The sequence below is a fragment of the Rhinopithecus bieti genome, unplaced genomic scaffold (genome assembly GCF_001698545.2).
Source record: "Rhinopithecus bieti isolate Rb0 unplaced genomic scaffold, ASM169854v2 scaffold_11744, whole genome shotgun sequence".
Classification (NCBI taxonomy): Eukaryota; Metazoa; Chordata; class Mammalia; order Primates; family Cercopithecidae; genus Rhinopithecus; species Rhinopithecus bieti.
The window spans coordinates 2,188,580-2,210,251 of record NW_016807094.1 but is presented as its reverse complement, the minus strand read 5'-3'; positions in this window follow the sequence as shown (position 1 = coordinate 2,210,251).

Sequence of the window (21,672 nt, the reverse complement as noted above, 5' to 3'; positions counted from 1 at the left end):
TTAAGATTGTATATGCTTGTGACTGGGAAAGGTGGACAGTGAAAAGATTGGCAGGAGAAAAGAGGAAAAGGAGGGATGTCCCTAGGTGTGGAGGGAGAGACACTGAATTCCATTAAGTTTCTGTGCAAAGTCATGGTGGAAGACACATCTAACAATGGGATAGGGGCTGGGCAAGGTGTTTCATGCCTGTAATCCCAGCACTTTGACGGGGCCAAGGCGGGAAGATTGCTTGAGCCCAGGAGTTTGAGACCAGCCTGGACAATGTGGTCAGACCCAATCTCTGCAAAAATACTTTTAAAAAAGTTAGTTGGCGATGGTGGCATGCCTTTGTGGTCCCAGCTACTGAGGAAGCTGAGGTGGGAGAACTACTTGAACCTGGGAGCTTGAGGTTGCTGAGAACCATGTTTGTGCCACTGCACTCCAGCCTGGGTGACAGAAGCAAGGTCCTGTCTCAAAGTAATAATAATAATAATAATAATAAATCAATAATAAAAATGGGATAGGGAGCAGATTGTGGAAGGATTTGAATTCAAATTTAGATGGAATTGAATTGGAGATTCGTGTGTTAAAATGATCATCTCCATTTGAGCAATCAGTGCATTATTTTGGTTGCAGCACAGAGGAGACATTGGAGAGCAGAGATAATTGGTGGAAGGGTGGCCAAGCAAAGGCTACTTCCACGGTGCTGGAGTGAGATGATCTGCCACTAGCACTGGCTGGGTACTGACTGAGGTGGGAGGCTGCAGGGAGAGAGGGAGCCCAATGGGGATGATCCAAGCATGACTGCTGATAAAGTCAGGTCTAGATTATCCCCATGGCAGTGCCTCACAGTGTAAGTTTACTGTTAAACTAAAGGTGTGGATAGGTTTTATAGCCTTGTGTGTTTAACTACTGCCAATACTGCTTAGTTGATTTTTCTTTCTTTTGAGATTCTATGAAATTTGCCTGTCTGCAAACTATGTGCCAGAATGGAGTCACTGACAGGGATTTTAAAACACCTGATGAGAATTATTCTATAATTTTATCACAGCATAACCCAAGAGATGCTGAAACCTGACTGCATTGTAATACGTGCAGATCAGAGGGCACATCCTGAAGGGGTAATCAGCTTAAATGAACTAATAACTGACAAGTTTAATTTCTTCTTGCTTTTGTATTTCTCTTGAAATTAAAGTATACAAAAATGTAATATTGACAGAGTGAATTTGGGCGAGGTTTCACTGTGGCAGTCACTGTCTATTATTTTACAGATCATTGGGCTCAAATTTGGTTCCTGTTAGTATAAAGCTATTTGGGTTCTATAATAACCAGAAAATGAAGGGTTCAGGACAGGTATAAATATTTATATTTTTTGTTATGTAGTATAAATATCACCCATATATCCATTTTCCCTCATTCATATACTGAAAAATTTTCAGTTTAAAAATGTGTTCCATGTTGTGAGTTTTGAAAGTATTAAACAAGTTGACTTGAGATTTACAGGATTCAACTTAGTATAACTTTAGCTTCAGAATAATTTACAATTTCATATTTCACATCTGTGGCCTTGCTTTTTGGTTGAGCAACTTACCGGGTTTCTTTTATGGTTTATCTTTTTCTGACCTCCTTGTTTCTCTTCCTTTCTCTCTTCGTCTTGCACACTTACACACACATACACACTGAATGTATGTATGCTAAGATTAAGCATTCTTTCTTTTTTGTGGGGAGTAGTGCTGGGGATGTTGGTGTCTTGCTCTGTCACCCTGGCTAGAGTACAATGGCACAATTTCAGCTCACTGCAACCTCTGCCTCCCAGGTTCAAGCGATTCTCCTGTCTCAGCCTCCCAAGTTGCTGGAATTACAAGCATGAACCACCAAGCCCTGCTAATTTTTGTATTTGTAGTAGAGATGGGGTTTTGCCATGTTGGTCAAGCTGGTCTCAAACTCTCGACCTCAAGTGATCCACCCGCATCGGCCTCCCAAAGTGCTGAGATTGCAGACATGAGGCACTGAGCCAGGCCAAAGTAGTATTTCTTATAAGAAGTTTGTGTTTAAATTCTTTGCTTTTCTACTTATGGAAAAAGTTGTAGTTAAAAACTGAGAATAAAGAGAAGTAGGGTTTACATATTGTATAGACCCATCTCAGCATGATACAGATTGTGAGGAATTGGCACTGTCTAAGCAGGCCAATCATGATGTAGAATGCTACTAATGTGATTAATGACTGAACATGAAATCAGTGTAAACTCACCAATGGGCTTTCTTAGAAGGAGAGCATTAATAAACCTGAAAATATTTATTGTGCTTATTTTATGTCCATTGGGAATATAGAATAAGATAAGAACAGTATAAATATGATTTCTTAGTTGGCCATTTCATTAGGAAATTATGACATAGATAAGTGCAAAGTAACAAAATCTTAAAAAAAAAAAAAAAAAGCAGAAGTAATATAAGCTAGTAAAACAAGGAGAAAAACTGAGTAATCCAGTTTAGTTAAATTATAAAATGAGCTGCTGGTCATTCAAAAAATACTTTTTTTGTTTTTTCTTGAGACAAGGTCTCACTCTGTCAGCCAGCCTGGAGTGCAGTGGCACAATCTTGGCTCACTGCAACCCCTGCCTCCTGGGTTCAAGTGATTCTCCCACCTCAGCCTCCCAAGTAGCTGGGACTACAGGCATGTGCCACCATGCCCAGCTAATTTTTGTATTTTTAATAGAGATGGGGTTTCACCATGTTGGCCAGGCTGGTGTCAAACTCCTGACCTCAAGTGATCTGCCCTCCTCGGCCTCCCAAAGTGCTGGGATTACAGGCATGAGCCACTGTGCCTGGTCTTTTTTTTTTTTTTTTTTTTAAACTTTTATTTTAAGTTCAGGCATACATGTGCAGATTTGTTGCACGGATAAACGTGTGTCATGGAGGATTGTTGTACAGATTATTTCATCATGCAGGTATTAAGCTAGTACACATTAGTTATTTTTCCTGATCCTCTCCCTCCTCCCACTTTCCACCCTTCGATAGGCCCCAGTGTGTGGTGTTCCTCTCTATGTGTCCATGTGTTCTCATCATTTAGCTCCCATTTAAAAGTGATGACATGTAGTAGGTATTTGGTTTTCTGTTCCTGCACTGGTTTGCTAAGGATCATGGTCTCCAGCTCCAAAGACATGGAACCAACCTAAATGCCCACCAGTGATAGACTAGATAAAGAAAAATGTGGTACATATATACCGTGGAATACTATGCAACCATAAAAAGGAACAAGATCATATTCTTTTCAGGGACATGGATGGAGCTAAAAATGTTAAATATAAACACAGAGGAGGGAGGAAGCTTTGTGAACTGTAGTTGTGGAGGGCTTCATGGAAGGGAAGCTGTTGTCACAGAATCCTAGGGAACATGGATCAGTGCTGTCCAGCAGTTTGAGAAATGGGCTTGGCGTTGACACCACTGCTGTGGTGTGTGTGTGTGTGTGTGTGTGTGTGTGCATGCCTATGCGTGCGTGCACATAAATCTAGAGACTGGATGGATCTGAAGGAGGCTGAAGAGCAAACTCCAGGCTGCAGTGAGAAGCTTTCAAGGACTCTCAGAGCAAAGCTGTGTGCAACAAAGCCAAAAGATAAAATGAAAAATATCCTGACTCTTAAGTTGTGAAAAGTCAAAAAAGACAATTTGACAAACTCAAAACAGTGAAGATGATTCAATAAATTAGAGTGTGTATATATATCTGAAGATAGATGTATATATCTATATATGTCAAGATAGATGTATATGTCTGGATGTCTGATGTCTGGTTTGGGTACAAAAAACTTGCTGTACTAGATTATTGATAATGTATTTTAAGGCACTTTACTAAGTTAAAAGCATAATAAACTATAATCTATTATTGTGCTCTACAGAAGTTATTGCTTAATGAGGAAATTAAGGTTAACATTCAAATCTGTGAGGTTCTGATGTTTAAGTGGGCATAAATCTTGAATGGAGTTAGGCTCAGGGCCATGCTGGGTGATTCATCCAAATTCACTCACTCTTGATTTTGTTTTTGTTTTTTTTTCTTTGAATTTTTACATAGCTATGGAGTTCAACCATAAGAAAATTTTTTTTCTGTGATATATATTTATGACCCTAATTTAAAAAAATTTTATTTTACTTTGAGTTCTGGGATACATGTGCAGAATGTGAGGTTTGTTACATAGGTATACATGTGCCATGGTGGTTTGCTGCACTTATCAACCCATCATCTAGGTTGTAAGCCCCATATGCATTAGGTATTTGTCCTAATGCTCTTCCCCACCTTGCCCCCACCCCCTGACAGGAGCTGGTGTGTGATGTTCCCCTCCCTGTGTCCATGTGTTCTCATTGTTCAACTTCCACTTATGAGTGAGAACATGCAGTGTTTGGTTTTCTGTTCCTGGGTTAGTTTGCAGAGAATGATGGTTTCCAGCTTCATCCATGTCCCTGCAAAGTACATGAACTCATCCTTTTTTACGGCTGCGTAGTATTCCATGGTGTATATGTGCCACATTTTCTTTACCCAGTCTGTCATTGATGGGCATTTGGGTTGTTTCCAAGTCTTTGCTATTTTGAATAGTGCTGTAGTAAACATATGTGTGCACATGTCTTTATAGCAGAATTATTTACAATCCTCTGGATCTATACCCAGTAGTGGGATTGCTGGGCATGACCCTAATTTTTTACCCGAGAGCTTTTTATAGTTCTTGTCACATGCAGGGGGCCTTTATTTATATATCCCTACACACATTATTTTTCTCCATAAATTGTCAACTTCCTGCCTTATCCCATTCCTGATGATGATATCCTGCTCTTGAGACTTAAGGCCCCAGAGCCCTAGAACCATCATCAGTTAGACATGGAAGGACCTTTGTTAATCACCTGTCAAAATCTTCTGTTTGAAAGGTAAGAGGGGAGTGAGGATCAAAGATGTAAACTGACTTCTTTAATGAGGCACAATATGAGTTGGATGGAGCTGGAACCCAAACCAAGCCAGCCTATCTCCCAGCTCTAGACAGTTTCCATCATGGCCAACATATTAATGAGAAGAATGTTGGAAGAAATGAGAAATTCACATATAAGCCAATACAGATCAATATATCCATGCTAGATTGTATGATCTATCACAACAGCTTAGACCACGATGATCTCGTTGGTTGACTGAGATGGGCTTTTTTTACACTAGAAATGTGTGAGGATTAGTAATTACATGGCGTTAGCACTATGTTCCTAAATTTATGGCTCGATGAATGCTAAGTATGCAATTGGGAGTGTATACACAACCATTATGTGTTTGGCCCTTGTTGTTTTCTCTGAGACTCAACATCTTATAGGGTGAAAATCCAATAATGTGTTTTGATGACATAGACTGCCCCCACTGTCTGGGGAAGGTTCACATGGGGCCGAAAAGCTCCCCTGCCTGGGTGCAGCCCAGCACAGTGCCGTGGTTTGAGGCAATCTGTGTTCAATTATGGTAAAATGTTAAATTAGCTGAAAGAGAATTTTTCTGGTCACTTGAGTCTGCCTTTTGGACTCCATTAATCATTCAATCATTAAATCATTTAAATTAACCCTTTCTAACCAGTCCTAAAATAATCAGCTTTCTGTTCTGTGTTATTCCTCAGTTGGGTTTTCTTGGGCAAATAGCCCTGGGCCCCAGTGAAGACTCCAGCATGCCTTAGGTGCTCAGTGTTGAGCAAATGGGTGGATGGCTGTTGCGTAAATGGGCTCCGTGTAGGGCTTATTAGACCTCAAATCCTGGTTTCCTGTCATACTTTAACAGGAAATGCTACATTTGTACTTCAGATCTAAATTTTATTTTAAATCCAGAAAAGCTCTTTTATATAAAATAATTATGTGGTTATTTTAAGGTAACAATGTCTCATTCCAAAGACCATCTCTTTCCTTTTTTGGTTCAGCTGTGTTTTAGACATTATCTAAATTTAGTTGTTCTCTTAGATTTTATCACATCTTCAAAAAATGCTATTTTAGAGTAAAGAGTGTTTTTAATTGTTCTCTTGTTCTTAACTTCAGTGTCCACGGAGGTTTGGAGAAGAAGCAACATATATGAAGCTGAAAATTGATTTCTAAACCTTCAATTAACTTTGGCTTCCCAGAAGCAAATGTTTAAGCATGGGATAACTGTCTTATGTGACTTTGTTTTTTTTTTTTTTGTTCCTTTTTTTTTTTTTTTGAGACAGAGTCTCGCCGTGTCACCCCGGGGGGAAGGCAGTGGGGCAGTCCTGGGTCCCCGCAAGCTCCGGCTCCCGGGTTCACGTCATTCTCCTGCCTCAGCCTCCCGAGTAGCTGGGACTACAGGCGCCCGCCACCACACCCGGCTAATTTTTTGTATTTTAGTAGAGACGGGGTTTCACCATGTTAGCCAGGATGGTCTCGATCTCCTGACCTCGTGATCTGTCTGCCTCGGCCCCCCAAAGTGCTGGGATTCCCGGCCAACCTTGTCTTTTTTTTTTTTTTAAGAAAGGAAAACAGCACATCGCGGGGCTGTGGCGGGGGGGCCTCCGTCCAGGCAGTGTTGCAGGGACAGGCGAATGTCCTTTTACCACATCGAGGCCCAAGGAGCTTTCGTCACCGGGAGCTTCTTGAAGTGTTGAACCATGCAGTGTTATATTCCTTTTACCTTCTACTCTCTCATATAAATGATGACAAATTGCCTAGCTGTAAATTTGAAAGTCCCTAAATGGCATTTTTGTCAAAGCCTTTAGAACAAAATGCTTACTCGGAGAGATTTTTAAGTCTTGGGAGACAGGGCGGTGGGGAGCAGGCCTAATTATTATGCATCATGACACAATGCATTATGCATCACGCTTGCTTTTCTGCTTTTTAAACACTTGTTATGGATGATGAAACTAATTTAAATGGACAAACAGGGCTCTCTCCTGCACATTACTCCTGTGATGTCATATTCTTCTTCCAGGGGATTTCATCGCTGCTTCCCTTGGAAGTCCCCCAGACATGCACATTTTAATAAGACACTTTAATAATTAGCTTAGAGATCATTGTCAGTCAAGGGAAAATAACCTTTTATCATAGGTGCCTTGAAAGTGGCGTGTTCCAGAGAAGAAACAAGCGATCTGATTTGCACTTAAGCTTGCTTCCCTTTCCCTCCTGGCATTTCTGTGGAATAAAATACTACAAATGGGGGAGAGTGTAAAAAAAGGAAAAGTGTGGGTGTGGAAGGGGAAGCCGGAGCTGTCAAATTGTTAAGACAAATGGGGCTTAGAGAATCCTAATTAAACCTGAAATTGCTTAGAAACAGGAAGTATGTATTCCTAATTGTTGGCTCTAAAAAAAAAATCTAATTTACTGCATATCTTTAAATAAGAATAACCCATTATTTGGCTGAATGAGAATTCAATCCTTACCTATTGAAGAGGTGAATGGTGTGATTTTAAAGGCTATGAAATTCACCTCCAAAATTCAGCATCAGCTCTAGAGAATTTCAAGAGCGAGTGAGCTTGAAGCTATGTGTAGAATGTTTTTTATTTTTTTTCTCCTAGGTGTATTCTAGTTTTATTTTGGGAAAATTTTAGTCTCTTGAGACCCTTAGAAATATCACTTGGGTCTCTAAAAATAAATATGGGCATATAGTCTCAAGACTCAACAGAAAATAGATTCATTTTGAAGACAAGCCAACAGTGTTGCTAAGTAAGAAAAAAAATGTACCCCTAGGGCGAGGACTTTAGTTCCTGGGAGGATGTGAAGGATCTCTATTGCAGATCACAGCACTGTTGTTTCTTCCTGTTATTGAACCTTTTGATGCAGAGGATCAACCACCACCCCCCCTTTTTTTTTTCTTTTTTTAATTGAGACAGAGTCTTGCTCTTGTCACCCAGGCTGGAGTGCAGTGGCGCGATCTCGGCTCACTGCAACCTCCGCCTTCTAGATTCCAGCAATTCTCCTGCTTCAGCCTCCTGAGTAGCTGGGACTACAGGCGCATGCCACCACACCTGGTTAATTTTTGTATTTTTAGTAGAGACGAGGTGTCACCGTATTGGCCAGGGTGGTCTCAAACTCCTGACCTTGTGATCAGCCTGCCTCGGCCTCCCAAGGTCATCCTCTCTTTTTATTTGGGGGTAGGAAGGGCATCTAGCATCCCGACATCTCAAATTCATTATCACATGGTGCAGGGCAGAACTAAGGACAAATCAGGACCCTTTCTGAGCCTTCGCTCAAGCTTCAAATCACACGTCTTCTCTTTTGTGCAGCACTTTGACTTTCATTTATTTAAAAAACACATTTAACATGTTATCCCCGCTTTTTAGAAACTCATTTTGCTGTTTTGACTTGTTTCTCTAGTAGACAGGAAAGGGTAAGAGATTGGAATCAGGAACTGTGGATTCTGCCTGTGGTTGCATCTCTGACTTTGGGATCTCAGGGATGTCAGCCACATTGCCTTATCTATGGTGACAACCACAATGGTGACAGGTGGAATGATGATGGCTGCAAACTATTGAGCACTTCCTAAATGCCAGGCACTGTGTAGGATCTTTCATCATCACATTTCATTCTCACTGTAGTCCTTTCACCCTTTACAGATGAGTGAACTGAGTCACAGAAAGGTTGAGAACATTGCTGAAGGTCACTAGAGGTGTGTGTTCAGTTTGGATACGGATCACCTGACTTCAAGAACAGTATGATAACCCAAGTCCCTAAACTCGTATTTCCTATCCTGTCTACCTCACGAAATTATTGTAAACAACAAAGCAAATGGCCGTAACTTAGGGAAAATACTTTGAAAACGAGGAAACACAACCTGGGTGTGTGTGACACTTCCATTATTACCACTTTCTCAGGATGTCATTTGGAAAACGGACATAATCACAGTTGCCCTAGAAGAAAGTGGTACTCATTACGTGGAAAAGATTTGATTAGTGGTGGAAAATTTTGTCTTTTAATTTTTCCAGCAGAGGGTTGGTGCCAGCTTTATCCTGGGAGATAAAGGGACCTACATTTGCTTATATTTGCTGACTAGGTTCTTGTGTCTATGTGAGGGGCAACCTGCCTTTGAGGCATTATCTGTGTCAGCCCAGGCTGTGGACTTAGGGATGGAGGCTGCCGGTGGAAACAAATGAGCTTTGTTTAGGGGGAAAATAGCCTTATCTTGTGGCAGTCTGTCCCTTCCTATTTGTTCTGAGAAAATGACCAAGTGATAGGCCCTTCATCATGTACAAACACTGTTTAGGTTGGGGTTACCTTTTTTCTTTTTTCTTTTGGCAACTGGGAATAACAAAATGGCAATGACCTGAAGGTTGAGAATGACCTCTCCTCTCAGACAGCCCCTATAATGTCAGCTGTCACTGCCTCCATCACTGGGCTGCAGTATTTCAGCATCTTCTTTCTGAAGCAGATGGGATCATGCCTAGAAGATGTGATGTGTGGCTCTTCTCAAGCGCTTTTCTCCACTTGTTTTTATTTTGAACTTGTAAATTGCCGTCACATTTTCAAACCCTGCAGTCACCTCACAAATTGCTGTTTTTCGTGAATAAGAATACGAGATCAATAGCCTTCTCAATATTTTCCTTTACCGTGAGGTAATCGAAGGTCAGTACATAAAGCTCCTGACATTTCAGTTACCTGGTCTACCTCCTGTTAACTGGATTACCTACTTCCCTGTTGTGGTTGGTCCTAGTGTTTTTATTTCTGCATCTACAATTGTCAGGGCGTGGTTCCAAGTCAATTGCGTCTGCATGTCAGCCTCTCATCTTCGTTTTCCATTATATCCTTTTCCCGCTCTTCTTCATGATTAACTAAAATCCCTTGACATCAATGATCTATGTATTTGTCAGTGTTGCTGCTAAGGCTTTAGCATCACCACAATAGAGACAGACAGCTCTCTTCCTCATCAATCCATGTGTTTATGTGAGCATTTAAAATAGCTATTAGGTGTAACTTAGACAAAGCAGTATTTCTTTTGTCACAGCACATCTTTTCAAGAGAGATTTTGCACTTCTCACTTTGGTCCTTTCTCTAGTACGCTAAGGTGTGGGACATCCACACAGATTGTTCTTACATTTTTAATGACAACAATAGTAAGCAATTAAGAATGTTAGTTTGAGATTAAATATTGAAAAACATCACTAAAAGGTTTACAAAAGGTGCAGCTGGACCTGTGCAGAGCCAGAGAGTCTGCATGGTTCTGCAGTTCTTCATGCACAGGGGAATTACACAGTTGGCACATCCCAGCCCATGCTGGAGGTCACAAATAAAGCTGTTGTTTAGTATGCTCCAGTTGCATTTTGGTCACGTGTGCTTATATTAATGCCTTTGCTTTCTGCTTCCTCTTGGGTATTATGTGGTTGCTTGGCTGCAGCAGTGAATTCCAGCTGCATTGATGACCACTGGAAAACTGCAAGAGATCAAAAGTTTCAGGGAATCAAGCCTTCCTCATACCCCTCATAAAGCTGGAAATTAACTCCAAAAGAAACCCTCAAAGCTGACCAAGCACAGTGGCTCACACCTGTAATCCCAGCACTTTGAGAGTTTGAGACGGGTGGATCACTAGGTCAGGAGTTCAAGACCAGCCTGGCCAAGATGGTGAAACTCCGTCTCTACTAAAAATACAAAAATTAGCCGGGTGTGGTGGTGGGCACCTGTAATCCCTGCTACTCAGGAGGCTGAGGCAGAGAATTGCTTGAACTTGTGAGGTGGAGGTTGCAGTGAGCCGAGATTGTGCCACTGCACTGCAACCTGGGTGACAGAGCGAGACTCTGTCTCAATTAAAAAAAGAAAAAAAAAAGGAAAGAAAGCCTCAAAACTATACAAATATATGGAAATTAAATAATCTGCTCTTGAATAATCATTAGGTTAACAATGAAATCAAGACGGCAATTTAAAAATTCTTTGAACTGAATGATGATAGTGACACAACTTACCAAAACCACTGAGATAGAGCAAAAGCGGTGCGAAGAGGGAAGTTCATAGCATTAAATGCTGACATCCCAAAGCCTGAAAGAGCCAAACAGGCAATCTAAGGTCAGACCTCAAGGAACTAGAGAAACAAGAACAAATCAAACCCAAATAATACCCCTGTCTTCGTATACCACAGTTATTGAGATTAATGAACATATGTGTGGTCTCATGGGTTCTCTTGCCCAACCATGGTTTTTAGGTCAAAGAGATGTGGGTTCAAATCCAGTCAACTCTTCCTGAGCCTTTTATGGAATGAAATGGTGTTTGATTTGTGCTGTTCTCAATCATCATCTCTATTATAGTCTTTAGGATATATTAGGCTGCATTTTTATGCACATAAGCATTTTGTATTTCTCCTCATATTTCAAAGCCAGAGTTCTCTGAGGACATGTCGAAACCCACTTACTCATATCCCTGCCTATACTCACTCAACACCTGGTGAATTTCAATCTGCCATTCCTTTCACTAAAACAGTTTACTCTGAGATCACCAGTGACGTCTGTATTGTTGAATTCAGCAGGCAATTTTCAATCCTCACAGCAGTTTCCAAGACTGGTGACCAAAATCTCTTTGTTGAAACAATCTCATGCTTTGGCTTCCAACTTCTCACTTTTTCCTCCCTTTTATTTTTCTAGTCTCTGTATCAACTGGGTCATGCATGACTTTTAAGTGAATTCCTTAAAGTTCAAACCAAGGCTCTCCTCTATCTTTATTCTATACCATCTTCTAGAATGATAAATGCATGCCCGTAACTTTCTATTTCCTACTCTACTTTGAGCTTCAGACCTATATGTTCAATTGTCTGGACATATCCACTTTGAACTCTCAAAGTTGCTTCTAAAGCTAATAATCCTAACCAAGTTCCACCTTCTCCCTCTGTGGCCCACAAATGGCCATACCATGAGAGTGTGGGTAGTCATGGTTCACATGTATCCAAAAGGAGAGCACAGGTAATGGAAGGGAATTTAGGTGTCTTGGGAGCCACGGTGTGATTGCTTGGTGAGAACTGTGGCTCAGGGGTCATTGTCTGCATGCCGGGCACAGTGTGACAGTAGAATTCATGGACTCCCAAGCTGAAGATACGAGTGCTGGGTTATCTGGGAAGACTTCCTTCAGACACTGGTATGATGGTGCTGTCATTGTCCTGAGTACCTGCATGGAAGGGAAGAACGTATTCTTGCTAAGACTGCATATTTGAGATGTGGCAGTTTGTGAGGTCAGATGGTAATGATTTCTGTCTCTCAGTTGATTTGCTGTATGTCTCTGATTCGATTCTGTTTCTCTGGTTATATCTGTTATATTCCTGCTGTTCTTCAGCTTGGCTGTTTCCTTACATCTAAGGAATACTTCACTCTTCACCTACTCAGTAGTATTTTCCCTTTAAATCTCAAAGCCTTTTCCTGATCTGTTGTTTATCTCCTTGTAAGTAAACTCTTCTACTCTCCAATACCAGGAAGATGGGAGATGAAGAAGAAATATCCTCTTTTTGCTGAAGAAAGGATGCCTCAATTGGAGAACATAGTGAGAGCGAATCACAATCTAAAGACACTAAGGAGTGAGAAAGGCCAGAACAGACACTAAAGTTGACTTCCAGTGGTCCCAGGTGCCTATCCCATATGGGGGTCTTCAACACAATCTGCTCATCTTGGCTCAGCCCACAGAGAGGTTCTGTGGGAGATAAAGATTTCTCAAAAAACCAAAATGAGAAAGAAAGGCCAGGCCTGGAAAGTGACCCAAAGCTGAGCTAACTGTTCTCTCAGCCTCCAGATCACCCATGAGGATTTCTCCTTTCTGTTTGCGTCAGCCTTCATTCTCTCTCTGCAGACTGCCTTTATCTGCTTCTCCAGCATGGACCACCTGGTTCTGCCGCTCCAGGGCCCCCTTCCCAGTTTCCGGTGGAAAGAATCTGACTCCATGTCTGCCCATTGATGGGTGAATGTTAAAACTCTTTATAAGACACTTTCTTTTCAAGAATTCATGTTGGTGAACTTGTGAGAATTATTAAATCAATTAAAATTCAACAAGCATCGAGTATTTGGTAGGTTATCAAGTACTTGACTGAGTCAAGTCAGGATTTAATCTCGACAGGTAAAAGCTTAAAAAGGAAGCAATCATTTGAATTAATGTTTGAAATGCAGAGCCACAGATACTAATTTGGGGGTTCTGGCTAATATGTAATACCCTCAAAAAGTCTGTTTGTATTTAAATATCACATGGAGGCTCTGTTTCTTCCTCCTTGACTCTGCACGCTGTAGCATGAAAGTGATGACACTGAACTCTCAGTCTTCTCTGGTAGAAGCCCACTGGAAAGGACATGGGAATCCCTGACTAGGGACACACTGAGCCTTCCCATATTACTTGATGACAGTCTGTGCCAGGGCCTCCATTAATTTAACCGAATGAAACATCCCTATCTGGGGTTTCAATAGCACTTCACTGAGTGTCTCCTATACAATGTCCCCATCATGGTATAGCCTCTCATTGCAAGCTTACAATGACTCCAAGTGAAAAAAATTATTTTTATAACTATAATACATTTTTTTAAGAGACAGGGTCTTGCTCTGTTCTCCAGGCTGGAGTACAGTGGCACTATCATGGTTCATTGCAGCCTTGAACTCCCAGGCTCAAGCAATCCTCCATCCTCAGCCTCTTGAGTAGCTGGGAGTACAGGCACACACCACCATGCCTGGATAGTTTTTAAATTTTTATTTTGTAGGGATAGGATCTTGCTATGTTTCCCAGACTGGTCTTTAACTCTCAGGCTCAAGCAATCCTCCTGCCTTAGCCTCTTGGGTAGCTGGGATTACAGGTGTGTGCCACTGCATCCAGCTAAGAAAATTTTCATTATTATGTCAGCTGTACAAGTGAGAAAACTGACATCCAAGGAGGTTAGAGGTGGGGCAGCTAATTACTGATGGGGCCAGGATCCCAACCCAGATCTCTCTCACTCCAAAACCTAAATGCTCTACCCAACCTTCTCATGTTCCTGGTTTACCAAACCACCCATCAGGAACAGACTGGGAACCTACTGGATTAAGGAGAACTTCTAATAAATTCATCTCTTTTTACATGACTTCTCTCCCCCTTTTCAGCAAATATCTGGAGTAGAAGCAATTTGCATTCTTCTAAGATAATTTTCTTCCCCCTGAAGATTACTGCATGCTCCTTCCTGTGCAGACCTCAGGGTGCAACGTTCTAGCTCCTCGGGAACTTCTGAGAGGGTGACTAGCAGATTTGGATCAGGGTGAAGGCTATGTGTGAACAATGTTGTTCTACAAGGAGATGCACAGGAACATTTAGGCTACAACGAAAAGAAGCTCCAGCCCTCTTCTTTGTCTGCAAGTTCAGCCATGTGGACTGTAATCTCACAGTTTCAGCAGAGGGGCCTGCTGCCTCTGGCCTTACTGGGCAGCAGGTGATGGGGATGGCTGTTCCTTCTGGAGCAGCACTGTCATCTCTCCTGAAATCAGGAGGGAATGGGGCAATGCACTGCTGATATTTTTCTCCTGAAGACTGGCTTGCTGGGTCTGTAGCTAAATGTCTTGTCTCATTTTCACAGCCATGTCATTGCCCTTTTCCTAGTGCTCGTGAATGAGTCACGTGCAAAGGCCATCTGGGAGGAAGGGTTCTGTTAAACCTTTATTTAAAGCATTGTTTTGATGTCCTGGGAAATGCACCTACCCACTGGAGTTCAATTCACCAAATAATTATTAAATGATCATCATAGGCAGGGGACTTGCTGTGAATATAACAAAGATGAAAATGCCAGTTGACAGAAGCATGACGTCTCCTAGAGGACCCAGATCCAAGTGAAGCAACTTCAGTCCAAGGAAGGGCAAGGTCTACGCTGACAGTTTACAAGTCTCAGTTTCTTAGCCACTTACCTACTTTTGAAATGCATTCTTATATTTTTAACATCTTTATTGAGTGATAATTTACATAGCATAGGATTCACTTACTTTAACTGTATGATTCTCTGATTCTTAACAAGTTCACAGAGTTGTACAACTATCACCCTTTTAGAACTACCCCCAAAATATCTCTTATGCCTATTGGAAGTCACTTCCCATCCCTGCTCTTAAGCCCCAGCCCCAGTCAACAGTTTCTCTCTACTTTATAGACTGGCTTTTCCTCAAATTAGGATCTGCTTCTGGAGAACTCACACCAAGACACTGCCCCTTGTCTAGTCTTATGAGCTGCTACCAGTCTGTCCTGGGACATGGTAGCAGCTGCTGTCTCTTGCCTTTATCATGGTGGTGGCTGTGCTGCCCTGGGGAACCCTGGAAATTCTGCTATCAATCCAAGCAGGCCAGAGCCAGGTGGATGCTCTGGTCTCATCTCATTGGATTAGACCCTTATCCTGCCCTAACAGTCAGGACGAGGGTCTAATCCAATGAGGAGGGGCATCAAAGATTGTTCAAGAACAATCAGATTGACCATGGAAATGGGTCAGTGCTGAGCATGTAGGATAGTCTCTGGGGTAGAAGTTAGAGGCTAGATGCAGGTTGAGGAGCCTGGAGCTGATGGTCCAGGAGGGTTATGTCACCTTTCAAGGCAGAGAGTGTAAGCTCATCTCCAAATGGCATTTGCCTTTGGGATGATTCCAGCCCACACTGAATAGCAGGTCGATGTGTGATCTCCAAAGTCTTCTTCAACTTTAACATTATGAGAATGGGCCTGGGCATGGTGACACATGCCTGTAATCACAGCACTTTAGGAGGGCAAGGTGGGAGGATTGCTTGAGCCCAGAGTTTGAGACCCGTCTGAGTGACGTGGTGAAATCCTGTCTCTCCAAGAAAGTTAGGTAGGTATAGTGGTGGTGCACCAGTCTCAGCAACTGGGGAGGCTGAGGCAAGAGGAACACTTGAGCCCAGGAGATCGAGGCTGCAGTGTGCTGTGATCATGCCACTGCACTGCAGCCCGGGTCACAAAGAGAGACTATGTCTCAAAAAACAAAACAAAACAAAACAAGAAACCAAAACAAAACAAAAGGATGGTTGTATTAACCTGAGACCTACTTAGATTCTCAAGGACCTTTCTCTCTCTCCTCATCTCCCACCAGAGCTTGACCACTCTGTGGTTCTAGCTGCATTTTTATTACTCCTCTGTTCTACTTGCAAGATGGCTTCTTGTCATTTTTTTTGTGACCCTTGTGTCTGTATGTTGTCAGCAATCTTCAGTGGGCATTTTTGGCCCTATTGGTTTTCTTGAGGTCTACTGAGTAGAGATGTTGACTGATACAAGGACAGTGGAGTCCCCCCATTGCTTCAATAATTTTAACAGGGAGGATTAATGTCTTAGGTTAATTCCAGGGAGACAAATGCTGACATTATTTGCATGCAGAACATTTGGGAGAGAATGCTCCCATAAACAATGCTTGTGAGGAAATGAAGCAGTAAGAATTAGAAGGAGGAGAAGTTTCACTGAGAGGAAGCTGCTGTCAGGGCCTTAGCTGGCTCTTTGAGGAACATTGAAGCTGGATGGTCATTCAGACTTGTCCCAACTTGAGTTGGGTTCCAGCAACACCCATTGACCAGTCATTGGATGAGTGATGTCTTTGGGGAGGAGGCTTCTTTGGTTGACATCGTAGAAGGACTCAGCTCTGAATTCTTTGCAAGCAACACACTCAGCAAATGAGAAGATGTGTACCTAGGCCCAGAAGTAGGAATCTGGGCAGCAGACCGCAATTTCTACTATAGACAACAAAAGCCACACAGTGAACGAACCAAAAGGCACTGTGGTTCATGAACTATAATATACCTCACAATAATATGCTATAATATGTAAAAATACCCCTTGGATAGATAAGAGAAGAAGGTGGATAGAAATTCAGGCTTTTGTCCCTTTTCACCACTTCCCAACCCTCTTCCCTTTTTCTCTCTTCTCTTGTCTCCTGTCAGAGCTTGACCACTCTCTGGTTCTAACTGCACTTTTATTACTTCTCTGTCCCACTTGAAAGATGGCTTCTTTTTATGTTGTTGTGACCTTTGGGTCTTTATATTGTCAGTTGCTATAAATGAATAAAGGCTTTTTCCTTCTTAGTGTGTTGGTGAAGAACTAGGAGTATTGCACTCACTGATCAGGAGAGAACAGGTCTAGGGAGTGCATAGAAGCTTTCCAAGAGGAGTGGACAGGAAGCCTGTCCTCCCCCTCACCCCCCCACCCCATCCCACCCCACCTCCTGCGAAGGCAGGAGGACCATGAACCTGCAATTTGGCTGATGGCAGTTAAGGGGTAATCAAAAGGCCAGGCATGGGAACTGGTTCCTTAGTGTCCATCCAAAGCCCCAAGAGGCTGAGCTGGAAGGATGCAGTGTGAGAAGCCATGTGTGGATCACAAGTTTAAGGACATAGATGTTTTCCTTACAGAAACAGAATTTGAACACCATATAGTTAGGTGGTCAGCCAGCAACAGAGTTCAATAACAATAAACCCCTAATACAATATTTATAATGTTTTTCCTTATATTACCTTTCTCCTATGAAACACTCATTTATTTATTTATTCTACTTTAAGTTCTAGGGTACATGTGCAGAACGTGCAGGTTTACTACATAGGTATATACATGCCATGGTGGTTTGCTGCACCCATCAACCCATCATCTACATTAGGTATTTCTCCTAATGTTACACCTCCCCTAGCCCCTCACCCCCGATAGACCCCGGTGTGTGATGTTCCCCTCCCCATGTCCATGTGTGCTCATTTTTCAACTGCTACCTATGAGTGAGAACATGTGGTGTTTGGTTTTCTGTTCTTGTGTTAGTTTGCTGAGAATGATGGTTTCCAGCTTCATCCATGTCCCTGCAAAGGACATGAACTCATCCTTTTTTATGGCTGCATAGTATTCCATGGTATATATGTGCCACATTTTCTTTATCCAGTCTGTCATTGATGGGCATATGGGTGAGTTCCAAGTCTTTGCTATTGTGAATAGTGCTGCAATAAACATACGGAGACACTAATTTCTTAGGGTGATGAAACTAATAGAAACGCAGCCATTGAATATATTTGTACATATTGTAGCATTCACAATTTTTTCAGACCTCATAACTGTCAAAATGAAGGGTGAATTTTGAGTACCTCTAGGATTTGGAAATAAATTATGTCACTTTTTACCTAAGGTCATTCAAAGATGCTTGTGTAGCAACTCTACATTTGTAATGTAAGAGCTAGAATGGAACTTTAAAATATCATCAGATCTCTGTCAGGTAACGTCACAGAAATGAGCTTATTGGTCAACACATGCCTCTTTTTGCATCTACAGGGGTACAGGCACTGAGAGAATCAGGGCACCACAGACCTGGCTCCCCCTCTGGTGGAGCTGATAGTAAAGCAATCACGTCAATAATGGCAGCATTTTACAGCATAATAGAATTCAACAGCAAAGTAGAATGCACAACAGCAAAGTAGAAAGCACTTTGGAAGGCCATAGTGGGGACTTAATCTAGCTTGTGGGCCAGGCAGGAAAGAAGGGCTAGCATCATAGTGAGAAGACTTCCAGGGATAGTGAATCATGATGTGCTGAAGGATCTGAGAAGAGTCCAGCAGGGCTGAGGTGTGGTGGGCAAGGGTATCACAGTAAATCCCCAACAGGAAACAGATGGCAGGCTCATCTTAGAAAACATTGTGTTTAGGCTGGGCCCAGTGGCTCACATCTGTAATCCCAGCACGTTGGGAGGCCGAGGCGGGCAGATCACAAGGTGAGGAGATCAAGACCATCCTGGCTAGCGTGGTGAAACCCCATCTCTACTAAAAATACAAAAAGTTACCCAGGCATGGTAGCGGGCTCCTGTAGTCCCAGCTACTTGGGAGGCTGAGGCAGGAGAATGGCGTGAACCCGGGAGGCGGAGCTTGCAGTGAGCCGAAATTGCACCACTGCACTCCAGCCTGGGCAACAGAGCAAGACTCTGTCTCAAAAAAAAAAAGAAAAAAAAAAGATAAAGAAAACACTGTGTTTAATAAAGGGGCCATTTACTATGGTATGGGCTGAGTGTCAGGACAACAGGCTAGATGGTATAGGGCTGAGCTCTGTGACGACAGACTTGCCACCATCCTTAGGCCTGGAGGGGTCAAGGGATCATGGCATAATTCTCAGAACCTAGAAGGGGAAGGGAACTTTGGTTGACAGATGGAACAAGGCCAGCTAAGTAGGTTCACTGGGGAGCGAGCCAAGGGAATGAATTACCGAGTTTACTCTTCTACTGCCCTCCAGTCTCCTGTCGGGACCCCTGTGGCCCTGAACACACGAAAAGTCAGAGGGCATGGAATCTCACTGATGTCGTGATTACTGTTCAGCTGCATGGGCCAGGAGGCAGGGTGGATGGGGGAATGAACAAACAGAAGAACCCTCACAAAGAGAGAGAGGGAGGGGGAAAGAGAGACAGACATACAAGAGAGAGGTAAGAAAGTTGGCAGTGGCCAGATTTTAAGAGCTACTTGGCTCATACTGAGGATTAAGGTTTACTTGGAAGTCATTGGGCAGTCATCAGTGTGATCAGATTATTATTAAGAAGAGAAGTAGCAGAATGGAGGGTGGATTTGAGAAGGCCATTTGGGAGGTCATGACAGCTCCCTAGGAGTTGGGGGAAAGTGAGCCAATTCGAGAATATTAGAGGAGTCTTGTTCAGATGGCTGAGTGGATGTGCCTTCCACTGATTTAGGAAACATTAGCATTAGACCAATTATGGGGGTGGGGAAGGAGAAAGCTTAAATGCAGGTGTGATCATGGTCAGTATAAACGTCTCTGTTTAAATGCCTCTGAATACTGCTGGGTGGGTACTGTGTAGCAGCAGGAAGTTAAGTCTGGAGCTCAGTAGATAGTTCTGGATGGAGGGGAGTGTTGACTTATAGATGGGAATTTGAGCAATGGATGTGGTAGAGGTCTCTAAAGAGCACAGACAGCATGAAAAGATACCAAAGGCCTAGGACAGAATCCCTAAACATGCCAACATTTCAGGATTGTGCAGAGACAGATGACTGAGTAAAGAAGACTGAGAAGGAACAGATAATAGTTGAAAACCAAGTGGGCAGGGTGGGAGGCAGGTTAGAGTGAGTTGCAAAGTGGCTCAGAAATGAGAAAATGGAAACCTAGGGGCTCTCATCTTCTCCAGAAAGGTGTGCTGGGAATGGGGAGTCAGGAGAGAGGCCAGCAGGCAGAGGGTGGTAGGAGCAGAGAGAGCCCTGCTGGGAAGGGAGGACTTGAGCCTATCTAAATGGTGACCAGAGTCAGTGGAGAGGCAATGGTGATTGAGAGGACAAGGGTTCAGGAGGAACAGCATAATCATCAGGTTGGAATGCGGAAGGCAAGCCTAGCGTCCTGCAGAGCGTGCATTTTGGATTTCTATGAACCTCTGGAAAAACAACCTTCTGTGCTTCAATTTAAAGGAAGGTGCATGGACTCTGGGCTCCCCTGATTCTGAACCACAGTCCATCGGCAAGGCCATGTCCACATTCAGAGCTCCAGGAAGCCTCCCCTATCCCTGTGGACAGGACTGGAGGAGTGGCCTTATACTGAACAGGTCACTGTCTCCATTCTAACCTAAGTGAGGGAAGAGTGGATTGGACCCTGGAGTGTTTACAGAGTTGGTGGTGATGGAGGGGTGGTTTAAAGGAGTTTTAGCTATTTCCCCCCTTTCTTTATTAAGCAGAAGGGAAGATTGGCTCCTGAGAGTAAAGAGTCTGAGGCTTGAGTAGGTTAGAGAAGGTGAAATGGTCATTTTATAGAGCAGGAGAGGGGATGCTCCTTAGAGACATTGAAGGACCATTTAGGCTGGTGACTGCAACTTTATTGTGATGAAAATCTTCCCAGCTGTGGGATTTTCCCCAACAACACTCAACAGTCCAGATACAGGTATAAAGATGTTTTTTTCCGTTCTTCCCTTCCTCTTTTCCTTCCTTTCTAATCTATCCAAATTGGAGTTCATTACCCACAGATTCTATACATAAGTGTCAGTATATTCTATATATACTAAAGTCTGTAGATTCTAGTAATTCCTAACTCACCAACCTACTATGAGGTTTAACAATAATAGAATCACAAATATGTCACCTTTCTAAATTATTAACTTCAGAAGAGAAAGAGAAGAGAGAGTCTGGGGGCCTGAGATCAATGACTAGAGGGTTTTGCGGTGCTGAAACATCACATGATTGATCAGACCTGTTATGGCTCTTTCACTTTCATGAACATTTTGTTTTGTTTTAACAGAATTTGAGTCACCCCATAGGTGGTTTTAGTGGTCCTTCCCTAGGTGTTTTCTCAGACTTGAGGTGGGTGATGGAATGGCATATATGTGCTCACACGGCAGAGTGGAGTTCTCATCATTTCACTGCTTTCTTGGCAGAGAGAGGCAATGAGAATGTCAAAGGCATCATTTGCATTTGTAAAGCAAAAGCCAGTGATCACATCTGTATCTACCATATGGCAGATGTTCCATAATTATTTTGAAAAACATATGAGATTTCAGCTGTGCAGCACTTATTGGAGACTTGAGGAAAGAAATTTAGGGGCAGGAAATTTAGGAACGAGTATTATTTTCCTCTTGGAAACTGACTTCTCTGATTTACCCTAAATTTAGTACTTCCGAAGAGAATAATAGATTTTCATCATTGTAAAATATCAGCAAAAACAGACCAAAGTGCTGCCGTAAGGAAAGGAATTCTGTCAGTGGTACCTTGCTTGTCTAGTTGTGAGGTGTGGTCAGCTGCAGTGCTGTCACTTCCCCAGGATGTCCATGTCTGTCTTAGTCTGCTTTCTGTT